This window comes from Ambystoma mexicanum, chromosome 10 (genome assembly GCF_040938575.1).
Source record: "Ambystoma mexicanum isolate Mex_15411 chromosome 10, UKY_AmexF1_1, whole genome shotgun sequence".
NCBI classification, from domain to species: domain Eukaryota; kingdom Metazoa; phylum Chordata; class Amphibia; order Caudata; family Ambystomatidae; genus Ambystoma; species Ambystoma mexicanum.
In genome coordinates, this window is record NC_090932.1 from 1507062914 (window position 1) to 1507075355 (window position 12442).

Here is a 12442-nt window from a genome sequence, read left to right on the forward strand (position 1 = left end):
CAACACTCTGATCCTTGGAGGTGTGTCCTGAGGTGGCCTGCACCGCAAAAGTCTTCATCTTTCCTCATTTGGGTGTTCTACCGGAAACTAACTGGAACAGATTCCTAAACACTGGGACTAACAAACTAAATCTGGATACCGAATGTAACCTTTGGAGCTGCGACCCCTAGGCCTTCCACGACGGGACCAAGCACAGAACACTGTCTCTAACGGACAGATTACGGAATACCATCAGTGGTCTCTGGAAAAAAATCCTTACCTTGATTGGGATTGGCTAAACTCTCTGTGTTCCCTGTTCACCATAATAGGGTGGCCTCTCAAAATCCTCCCCCAGGCTGCCTTTGGAAATCCATCTTAACATCACTGATTCTTTGGGTCTGCTGGTGCTGTAGAAGATGACCTGGTGAAGAAGCCCTTTGAGGAAGAGCGAGGGTGCTTCGTCTATGGCAGCTGGGAGACTGGTCAAGGTTTCTGGCCTTCCTATCAAGGCAGCCATGAAACCGAGCAAATTGCCTCTGTCTGGCATCCTTGGAAAAAGCAGACTGCTGAATGGTCTTGTGGGTCCGTTTGGAGAGGATTGCTTGAGACTTGGTGGTCTGGGTAGGGATCCTCCTCTTGTTTAGTTCCTCATCTGTGAACAGATTAAATAGATCTGGACCCTTGAAAGGCAAGTACAGTATTCAGTCTTGACCCTTTTGTGTAAATCTGGTAGCACACATCCATGCCACTCTGCACAGGTCATCTCCCAAAGCCATGCCTCTACTGGAGATATTAATGTTGTTAACTAACGTCCAAGGAGGTCTTAAGCAATGAGCTTGGCCTCTATTATGTCCAATATAAAGGCTTGCTGCTCATCCATGGGAAGGAAAACCTAAAATTAACTGATCTCCCTCCAAACATTCCAGTTAGCAGTGGCCAGAAGTGCATCTGCATTAGCTTAAGTTTAAGGAGGCAATGGTGCATACTTTAAAACCATAGGCCGCCAAAAGCTTGTCCTCATTCAACAAGGCTGGCGACGATCAGGAGCTTCAAGGAGTCAAAAGCTTAGGGAAGAGTGACGTACAAGCTACCATTGCCAAGTGTGGTTGTGGGTGCGTGGGGAGGCACCATTTTTTGGACGTGTGGGGTCCGTAATGCACCTTGAGCTTCCTATGTGGGGCTTTTGCCAGATTTTATGACCCTCCGGCAAAACATATTTTTGGCTCTGTAATCTAGATCTGCTGAAGATCAGACAGCCAGGACCTCGGAGACAGTCTGACAGTCCAAGCATCCTGTTGTCGAAAGGCTTAGCTAAAGGAGCGATGTCGTCCTCCGTTTCGCTTGTTGATGAAGCTTTGTCTAGAGTTCCATCAAGATCCAAGGTCTGAGCTTTTGACTGCAGAGGAGTTGGCTGAGCTGATTGTTGCAGGCCCCGGAGCATGAGGGAAGCTTTGTGTAGCTGTAGTCATTGAAGGCATGACTGGAGGAGACTGGGCGATGCAGGCGGCTGAGGCATTTCAGTGATAGTCGATCCCCTTAAAATACTATGTCATGGCTCTACATCTCATGAGGGTTTGAAAACTGCCTAAGAACCTGTCCTGTGAGGTAGGCTGAGGCTGGGTGGCTGTTGCTAGAGTGCACCTGGCCATTGGCAGTGCTGGATGAAGAGGAGTCCATATCGAAGCAGATGGAACCTAGTACGGTGGTCTGTGTTCAGTTTTCCAGGACGTAAGGGTTCAAGCAGCTGATGCAAATTGCTGCACTACCAGCCAGACCAAGGCACAACTTACCCCTGTGGTACTGAATGTGGCAGAGGCACTGGAAATTCAAGCTCTAACTCTCGCAGTGTAGACCCCGTAGCCAGCTCCCCCGCAAAGAACTGGTCGGTGATCCGGTTCACCGACATGGGGGTCCGGACCAGTTGCAAAAGTGATTTTGGGACAAGGTGCTCCCTTAACTTGTGCGCTATTTGGATGTTATTTTCTTTTGGTCGCCATTTTGTGAGTACTGAGGCCTGCAGATTTAGCGACACAAGGGACTTTCCCTACCAACGTGGAGCCCTTCGACTTAGGTCTCAAGAAACCTTTGGGATGGATCAGAAGCATAGGAACAGGAGGTACCGAAGCACCCTCTGCAAGGAGGTCGGCTGTAACACTTTCCTCCTCGAAACTTAATTTGTTACTAGGCTTCAAAGAATCCTCCGCCTAGAGCCGTTGTCATTTGTTCCAGCCCAGGGGCCACCCTTGGTTGGTCTTCGAGAATCTAAATGACTTTTCCTGCACATGGTAGGTCCAAGAAAGGAGTCGGTGTGCACTGGGGTGCCTGAGTTCTTATCTGAAAACCTGGCAAAAAGTGCCATGAATAAAAAACAGGTGAAGAATGAACATCATACCCGCCAGGGCGTCGTCTTTGAAGTGCTACAGTCACAAGTGGAAACGTTTTGCTACGTGGTGCTGGTCTCAGAAGATTACCCCTCGGAGGGTCACAGCCCCGCAGGTCCCATCATACTTGCTATCATTGACGAAGGCTGGACTGGCACACACCTCTATCAAGGTACATCTGTCGGCTATCTCCCGCTACACCAGTTCTACAGGTTCACTTTGGTCTCTTCAAGAAGTGCGTTAGGCAGAATCCTATGCAGTTCCCTTAGGGAGCACTACAGAAGATTAGGACTACAGGTATATGTAATAAATACCCTTTGGTATCAGTCTGTACCACACAGATTTAGTTGGTAGCTGTGGCTAAGCAGTCAGACTTATCTCAAGAGGGAGATGAGCAGTATTCAGGGTTTACACAATAGGACTACAATACTATGGAACAAGGAAACACTAACCAAAGCTTTTGTATCAAAAATAATATATATATTTATTTATTTTACACACTCTTAGTTCAACACACAAATCACTATCATTAAAGGAAGTTAAAACAGTCGAGAAAAGTATACACAACTCCCTATTTAAATTGTAGGCAAGTTTGAGCAAGAGTGAAAACTGAGCAAAAGGGCACAGTGTAAACCAAGCAGAAATGGCACTCTATCAATTTCTTCAGAGGGAGGGAAAGGTCAAGTTATACAGGGTTAGACTCCTAAACACACCAGCAACACTTCCCAATTGGATTGTGAACAAGTTAGGCAAGGTAGTACTTTAGCATAAGCAATACTTTGGTGAAAACCAAGCAAAATGGCACTTCAACAATATATCAAGGGGAAGGAAAAGGTGGTTATAAGAGTTTAGGTGCACCAACACATTTTCTTGATGAAAAGCAATCTAGAGAAGGCCGTTGTAACAGATTTAGCCAGAGTCAATACGCCTGTGCCAGAGTCAGTGGTACAAGGCAAAGTGCCCAGGATCAAACGGTTCTAGTAGCTGCAGTGAAGTCTTTGTTTAACGGTTCGAAAAGGAGGGTGCGGAAAGTCAAAAGACAATGTTAAAAGGGGCGGCCAGTCCAGAAGGTAAGTAAAGGATTTAAAACACCTTTAGCAGTACCCAACAAAACGGGAGGCCTGGCGGAACAATGTACCTTAAAAGTGGATGAGGCTCCTGCGGTGGTGGTAGTTCCTGGCAGTTCCTGCAGTTCAGGAGATCCAGTAGAGGAAGAGAGGCTCTCGTCGCGGAGGAAGGTTCGAGTCACTGCACTGCCCAGGGATGAAGCCAGCCGCGGTGATGCCAAAATGGAATAAGAGGTACGGTCCTTTAAATCGCGGTCGTGGTGGACGGGTGCCTGGCTATCCGGTCTCCTAGTGCTTGCCACTGGCGAGGCGATTCGACCAAGGCAGGTCCTGGAAGGTGATTGGCGAACTGGTTGGCCCCACCATCTCAAGGGAAGAAGGCTCTTGCAGGCAAAGATCTTCTCTTGTCAATGGAGAAAAGTGGTGAGGATCTGCAGCAGGGCTTCACCGTTGGTTCAGTCATTGCAGATGTCTTCGGTTTCTCTCCTCTTCGGATTTCTTAGGTCCAGTGGCGATGTCTTGTCCTCCAGTCCTCAGATCTCTGCTTTTATGCAGAAAACCCACCATTCATACAGCCTAGCTGTCACTCACGCAGTGGGGTGGCTATCCTGGCGGGATAACCCCCAGCCTATCAGGGCAGAGTGCGACTTGGGTTGCATAGGTAACCCTGTCCAGGGTGCCTACTCCCCCTCCTGTCTACCCCAGACTCCCAGACTGTCCAGAAGCCTGCCAAAAGGACGAACAAAGGGTCCCCGACCTGGGCTTGGATTACAGAGCGAGACACGAGAAAGAAATATTATTAAAGATCTGGCAACAAAAAAACACTGGATTAAAGTTAATTTTAAAACATCCCGGCGGTATGTTAGAGGCTGCCAGTAAAAGTGGTAGCCTCTAACAATGGGAAAATACCATAGGAAAATGTTTGCGGTCGAATATTAATGGTAGTAACCACTGCCACCAGCCAGAAACTTTGGAGATAGGGACTGGACAGTACCCTCTCAAAAATGAACACCAGGGAAAAACTATTAACCCTTTCCAGTACCTCCATAGTAAGATGGTTTGTACTGGTTTTGTTCATAACTATTGACCAGTAAAGTCAATGGTAACTTTACATGCCCTGGGGGACAGTAGTCAGTCCCAGGGTATGGAGTCTATATTTGGGGTCACTATGACACCCCTGTGTTACTGCACTGAGGGTGCTGTGTAACACACAGATAAAAAGATGATAGCTATGAGGGTGAGAAAAGCCCCATAGACCATAAGCACAAAAATAGCCTAAAACACACAACAGCAATATGTCAAAGAGTGGGAAAGAGTCTCACTTTGAGCAGGAGAAAAAAAAAATCCCTCAAATCCAGCAAAGCTGCTGGGGGACTCTATAGTTGAGGGAAATTAACCTTTGAAGAGAATTCTCCCCAACATCTGTACATGCTTATTTATTGGCTGCGAGATTTTTCTCTGCATTCTAGGACAAACTCTCACAATACAAACAAAAGTACCATCAACTACTACATAAGCAACTACTCATTGGAATGCATCACATTCATAAGTATGCATGTACTGACAACATAATAAACCCTTGACACAAGTGCCACTTAAGTGTTCTACAAATATTTTCCATCTCCATTTCTTTTTTTAATAAAGTTATGCACAGTGCTGCAATAAATCCACAAAACCATTTTTTTACTTTCATGTACAGCCTCCCAAAAAGGACAGATTTTTAAACGCCCAGCATTTTCCATTTTGCCTTGTATAAAAATGCCACACTTTCCTTCTGCGGCCCAGTTAGGCATACTTATCACGGGACCAGCAGCCTCATTAGCAACGGTGCCAGTGCTCCAGTGTCCCCATTCCCGTAGAGTACCATGCGACTCCATGGCAACAGGCACTAACATTTTCTGGGACCTGGCTTTCCAGGCCAACAGGACTTGAAAGGTCCTGGTGGCACTAGGAAGCTAGGTGCCGAAAAAGTACTAGGAACCTAGTGGCAAAATATCTGCAGCACTGGCAGGGTTACCACCATACTCGTAATGAGGCCCTATGTTATTAACGCTTCTTCCCAGAAACTCATCCTACATTCATGAATGTCTTCTTGTACTAAAATGATTTCGCCATTACCATATATACCCACACATTTTCTTTTTTCGCAATTGCAGTGAACAACAACCTCCTGGAAGACAACAACCTGAAGAAAACTACTCTTCACATCCTACAAAGTAAAAGTAAGTGCATTAGTGTAGTAGCATTCTTTCTGTTACTCGTACAGTATAGTTTAGCCGTATAGCCTACAAAATTACTTTCAAATCAACATTTATTTTGCTCTTACTCATTACACCTCACCTCTTTGTATTGTCACCTAAACACCATTATTGTAACACTCACTGTTATCCTGAAAACATCATAATGTCCTTACTTATTCACTTTACCGCTCTCTTATGCACTGACCCAAGCCCTTCACACATCTACACACACATCTACTCTTACAACCTCCCCAAACACAACTAGCAGCCATTGCAAAATCACTCAGCCCTCTATTTATGTCTGCAATCACATTCACACACTCATTCACAATACACAAATATATTCCACAACTTTCAAACCCACACTTTCCTTTTTTTTCCAACAGACGGAACAGAATGCTTACTAAAAAGCAACTTTGTAGAAAACAAAGAAAAAATAGAGCAGATAATAATAAAAGTATGCCAGATACTCATCCTTCTCTTGCAGAACATATAGCAAATATTCAAACAAAACTGCTAATACAATCAGTCAACAAAACTAAACCAACCACCACTAGAAAAACTAGGGCCTATCTTCCAAAAAATAAAAATAAAGAAAATGTATAAAGAAGACAAAAAGTGCTAATGACTCTGCCACTATATTTAACAATGTTAACCTAGCAACAGTTAAGCATTCCAAAACATTTATTTGACATAAAATGTTCCACCGTAGAGTACTTCACAATCTTATGAAAACAGCTGAAAAGTCATGCTCTACCCTTAAAAATTAACGCAGAAGACTAATCCTGGAAGCTCTATTTGACAGCACAATTCTACTGAAAAGAAATTTGCTTATATTAATTTTAAACAGAATGAAACCACTAACAAGATTAATCAGTAAATTACAAAAAGTACTTCTGAACATGGGCAATGTCAACATAGATACTTATTTAAACTTCTGTGAAGGTGAATGGATTCACACAAGAAGCACAGAACCATATTTCAATGAAGAGGCTTATAAACAAAAAACTCAATTGCCATACATAGTAATGGCCAAGGGTACGTAACGGTAGAATGCCACAAGAAACTCTTATTGAAAAAACATCCCCAACAAACTTTCAATAAACTGATCCTTTCACCCAACCAATCTGTCCAGTCTACAAACGGCCTTGCAGCTCAATGTGTAACATATGGCACTAATCCTTCAAATCTTAACGACAATCACTATGTGAAAGTAAAAGACAAAGTTAGAATAAATACTTTACAAACCATAGGCTCCTGTTGTAAAGACTAGAAGGGGGGGGGGCTGTACTTCTGCTCTCTATATGGCAGAGGAGAGGCACAGAGGACCCCAGCCAAGATTCTCTATTATTAGTAACATAGTCGAGCAATCAAGGCCTAGCTTCTCAGGAGGTGATGCAGGCTGGTTCTTCAGTACAGTGTAGCCCCCAAGCACCCAGAAAGGAATGCCCACACACTGTATTAGTTAAAACACAGTCTTTATATAATTAGGGGTCAAGGTTATATACACAATCACAATAACGCACTTTGTGCTCAGTTAATCTACAATGGCAAATATATACAGTTCTAAGTGGTACCACAATTATTATCAAATTTCATTAAAGTGCATCAACTGTACTCTGGTTAAATGTCACACAAATCACTTAATAAAGGTAACCAACAATAGAAATAGGAGGAAAGCAGTTGGTTAGAACAATTGGCAGAATACTGGCCCCTACCACTAGACACAGCTCTGTGTGGCGATCCACCCCCACCTGGGCAACCTGTAAAATAAAGATATGCTACAAGCCCAGTCCATATATTGTTCTACAAGTCTTATTTCCTTCTATAATGTTTCTACCACCCCAATGTGCCTGGAATAGCAGAGTTCGACGAGTCGTTGACAGATCTTTCTTGAGCGGCTCCCTTTAAAGCAGGAGCCAAGGGTCGTCGAGATCCCGCAAAGAAAGTGAACTCGGCGTCGAGGCAGCAGCTTCGGGCCCAGCGGTGCTCGTCGGTGGCGATTCAAAGATATCCTGCAAGAAAGAGGCGTGTGGGGCCCCTCGATGTTGCTAGTTCAGGACAGCAAATAGTTTGTGAAGAACTGTGGCCGAGCAAGGATGTTGAGTCGTCCGGCGTCTCTACGGTCTTTGGGTGGCGGGAAACCCACCGGCGGATGCTCTGCGCCGTGTCGACGTGCTGGCCTTTTCCGGCGCGTCCGTGAATAAACAGTCTTAGTCAAAGGAGTGTGCGGCTCCGGTCATCGATGGCACGGCGTCAAGCGGTCCCCTCTTCTGGGCAACAAAGCTTCGACGGGGCTCCAGAGGTTATGCAAACCTGCGAACCCTGGTTGATGCCGATGGACTGAATGTTCGGTGCTTATCTTCGTTCTCCTCGGCGGTCACACTCAGGCAACCAATCACTCAGAAGGGTATTAAGCAGTCAGTCAGCCAATCAGGCATACAGTGCATTCAGGCCATACTCCTCCCTCTCAGACACTCGCAACAAGGACTGTGTATTGGGACAAGTACCCAGCCATTCAATACTACACACTGCATTCGTACCAGTTTCGGGCAGGGCTGTCTCAGTCATTGTGTCAAACACCAGAAACTAGACATCCACAACAAGAAGTGCCTATTGGTCACACACTCCATTCACCCAGGTATCACCCACAGGGTCTATGTACCCACAACATACAGTCACTGGGAAGGCTCCAGCCAGTCTGGCCTGGACTTCACAACACCACCATATATGGAACTTCCACCCAACAGCCAGTCAAGGGGAAGGGACAGAGTCAGGGCTTCCCAGGACTTTGGGAACACAAGGTAACAGGCAATAGAAAGTAAGAGGCCACATGGACCATCTTGTTTCCCATCAGGAATCCACTGATTCTAATGGCAGGGCCTGGTTATCCCAAAATGGAGGATATTCAGAGCACCTGTCAAATTCAGCATGGGGCTGCACCAGCCCCTACCCTGCTCTGTGGGCCACACATGGGTGCCCAAAAATATACACTAGGGGCACAGGGTTGTACATCCCACCCATGGGTGCCATAAGGGTATCCCGTGGGTCTTTACACCAAACCAAAAACAGGAGGAGCTGCACTACCGGGAGTCCCACATGGACTCCTGGGCAGACAATACAGAACACAAATGAAAAAAGGACTACAGGACAAGGACAGGGACAAGGAGGCCCTGTCCCTCCAATGCATTTCCAGCATCACACCTGTCCAGTGTGCAACTACACTGGACTGCAAGGACATTCCTTAGTCTGCATTTCGGGAACTGCTTGCAAAAGCACCTTCCACCTCATCAAAATGTTAGGAACACACCATTCCTCTACAGAGAATCTTCTGTAGAAACTGTACCATCCAAAAAGTCCTCCTTTACAACTGCAACATTTTAATAACATTCTCCTACATGGAACAGCCAAAGAACTTCAACAAATAGAACACATCCAAAGTAAACATTTTGGAAGTGAAGATGACTTCGAACATTCAGCAACTTTAGACAACATTAGCGAAAACCTTACAAACACCAACCTTCTAACATTACAAAAATCAATCTTCTAACAAACGCATACAAAAAAGAAATAGCAAAGTTTAAAAGCACATCTGCTGAAGTACCAACCTAAGTATGTGTGTGTTGTCAAAGTACTTTTTTTTAATAAAAAGAGCACAACAATTGTAGATATAACTTACAAAATAGAGGACAATGAGGAATCTTAATGGTTCCAATTAGCTTTATATCTTCTAAAAGAAAAAAGTGACCCCTCAATACTTTGCACATACTGCTATACAAAGCATGATAATAACCAAATGGCATCACGTGCTGTCACTAATAACTTGCAATTATTACCACTACCAAAACCTCTCCAACAGCTTAATTTGGATGAGAGCATTATAATCCAAACAGTACCCATTTCAAGCTATAATACGCCTTCAACCCAAAACAGCCAAATTGCCTCCTTCTGAATTATTAAAAGGCATTTGTGGAAAAGTATAATATTTGCCATTAGATCTTAACAAAAATGTAGAAACTCTAGGAGTTCAAGAGCCAATAGATCAATCTTTGATCATCCTAGTTAATGGTGTACCAACAAAAGACAAAATAATTTGGCAGCAACAACTAGTAGACTTGAACAAAGTTAGAAAAGTCTTACAATATCTAAAAGAAAACAATGAGTACTACAAAGATATAAACATTGAAGAAAACTGAAGGGAAACCACCCAAATAATTCAGGATTCATCACTAACTGCCCTATTTGCATGTGTAGATCCTATTACTTCAGCCAATATTTTGGACCAGCATGCAATTCGCCCACTACACTCCAAAGACATCATAGACAATGCATTTGAAACATATCAAATGCGTCAAGCCAAAGGATCTCCAATCAGCATATGAGAGAAAAGTATAGAAATGCGTGCCTTTCCTCTACTCTTTGCTACAGAAAAGGAGGACGACATGATGGAATATCCACACAAATAACAGCATCACATTATCGCTCTTTACGAATGTATTCTGAAGACCCAAGATTCAGACAAAATGCAGAATACATATTTCACTTCCTATTTGAATGCAAACTAGCAACTCTATGTTACTGAGCTGCACACACATTATAAACAGAGTCTAATTTTTTAAACATGTCTGCTACCCAACATCCCGCCAGTAAGATAGTCAGCGGGTTGAGCACTCGCTGCTACAATCTGAGCGTGATCTGCAGGTTCGAATCCTGGCAAGGCCAACTCAGCCTTTCATCCTTCCAAGGTCGATAAATGAGTACCAATTTCGGTTGGGTGATATTGTATGTTTATATGTGCTCTGCAAAGTGCTTTGGATAAAGTCACTATGTAAATAACACTTCATGATCATTACTTCAAAAGATAAAAGACGTAGATGAAGTTTTGCAGTCAAGTATCACATATCTCTTGGCAAACATGCGTGGTACAAAAGAATACTGGTTCCGACGTCACGCTGATGTACATTGTATGCTAAGGAACTTTGGCCCACCCACATGGTTTGTTACTTTAAGTTGTGCAGAAAATGCATGGGATGACTTGCAGGACCTCTTACGCATAGCAAACCAAAATAAAGAAGGAATACACATAACACCAGGAGAACTCTGGTCTCTTGACCCTGTAAATGTATCAAGATACTTTCACCACCGCTTGATTACTATGCTGCACTTCATCTGTATTAAAAATATCCCTCCCCTCAGAGACGTGGAACACTTTTTTTGGAGACAAGAATATCAATCCAGATGAGCACCACACATCCACATGCTTTTGTGGATAAGAGATGCTCCTAAATTTGGTCATGCCAGTGATACCACTGTTTTGTATCCTGCGCATCCCTTCAGAAACCACACAAACACGTGGGGCAAATACTGCTGATGCAGATATAAAACAAAGGTAAATATTACACCAAATGCTGATTTGGTTTCCCTAGACCAGTTTCAGCAAAAGAACAAGTAAACAGCTTGATGTCTTCTTTTAGACACAGTGTGAAAGGATTTACCTCTTGTATAATGCAAACATAGATGTACAATAGATTGCAGACAATTCCACTGCTGTTGCAAGTTATGTCATAGCCCATCTCTACAAATCTGAGAAAACAAATCTAAAAGACCTCTGGGATTACATATTATCTGACAAAACACTGTCACAAAAATTGTACAGCTTTGGCACAAAACTGCTGTCCCATAGAGAATGTGGATGCTATGAAGCTGCAGACTGTTTAACAGGCACATCCTTATCTGAACACACAGTCGGGATAAGCCTTGGTCCAGCTGCATCCAGAAAAGGAGTGCTGAAATCCTATCAGGACACAGAAACAATAGCCAGAAATGGTCCCACCCACCAGGACATTTAAAAAACACTATTAATTGACACATGCTACCCAAACAGAAGTACTGCTTTGGAAAACATGCGCTTGTACCACATAGACCAACATTTCTCCTACAAAAATAATGTGAAACCAGATGAAAAATGTGGAAAATACGTTGTCTCAGCTTGTGAAGGAAGCTTCGTCAAAGTTACCGAACCGAATTAATCATATGAAGTTATCATATAAAACTCCTCAGCATAGAAAACTTTACTTCATGGCCCTACTGCAACTTTTTAAACCATAGAGAAAAGAAGAGGCTTTCTTAGGTAACCATGACACATTTGAAGCTGCATTTAATGCAAATGAAAGCAGTATAACAAATGTCCATTTCAAGCAATACAAAAACATGTTGGACAATGAACGCCAACAAGAGGAACCTCAAGTACAACTAAATGAAGACTCTCCTGAGGGCAGTCAACCTTCTCTAACAGGAAGCCAAGAACCACTTGGAGAGCCACTCATTCTAAATGAAGCAGAAATGGCCATGACTGAAGTAGAACAAAACATGTATCAATATGAACAATCAGAAGAAAACTTGTCAGTGCTGAAATCACAGCTAAATGATGAGCAACTTAGCATTTAAATAGAAGTGACTAAAGAAACTGAACATGGTTTGAAGCATGAAAGTAAAACTTGTAGCTGTCAAAATTATAAACCCCTACTCCTCTATATAAGTGGTGTTGCTGGTTCTGGAAACACATTCTTAATTAAAATCAAAAAAACAAATTCCACCAAAACCTGTTGTAACAGCCCCCACAGGTTTAGCTGCCTACAACATAGGAGGTGTTCCTTTACACTGACTACTGCTACTTCCAGTAGAACACCAAAACTACAAATGATCAGCAGAAGCTGCTATGGAACTACGCAGAATTCTGAAACAAATGAAAATGCTCTCAATAGATGAGGTAAGG

At 43.4% G+C, this 12442-nt stretch overlaps 1 protein-coding gene across 4 annotated transcripts in view; it reads right to left on the reverse strand.

The window, feature by feature from the left end:
* Window positions 1–12442, reverse strand: part of SBNO1 (strawberry notch homolog 1) — a 2127865-nt gene that overhangs the window by 448726 nt on the left and 1666697 nt on the right. The gene's annotated exons all lie outside the window — the stretch shown is intronic.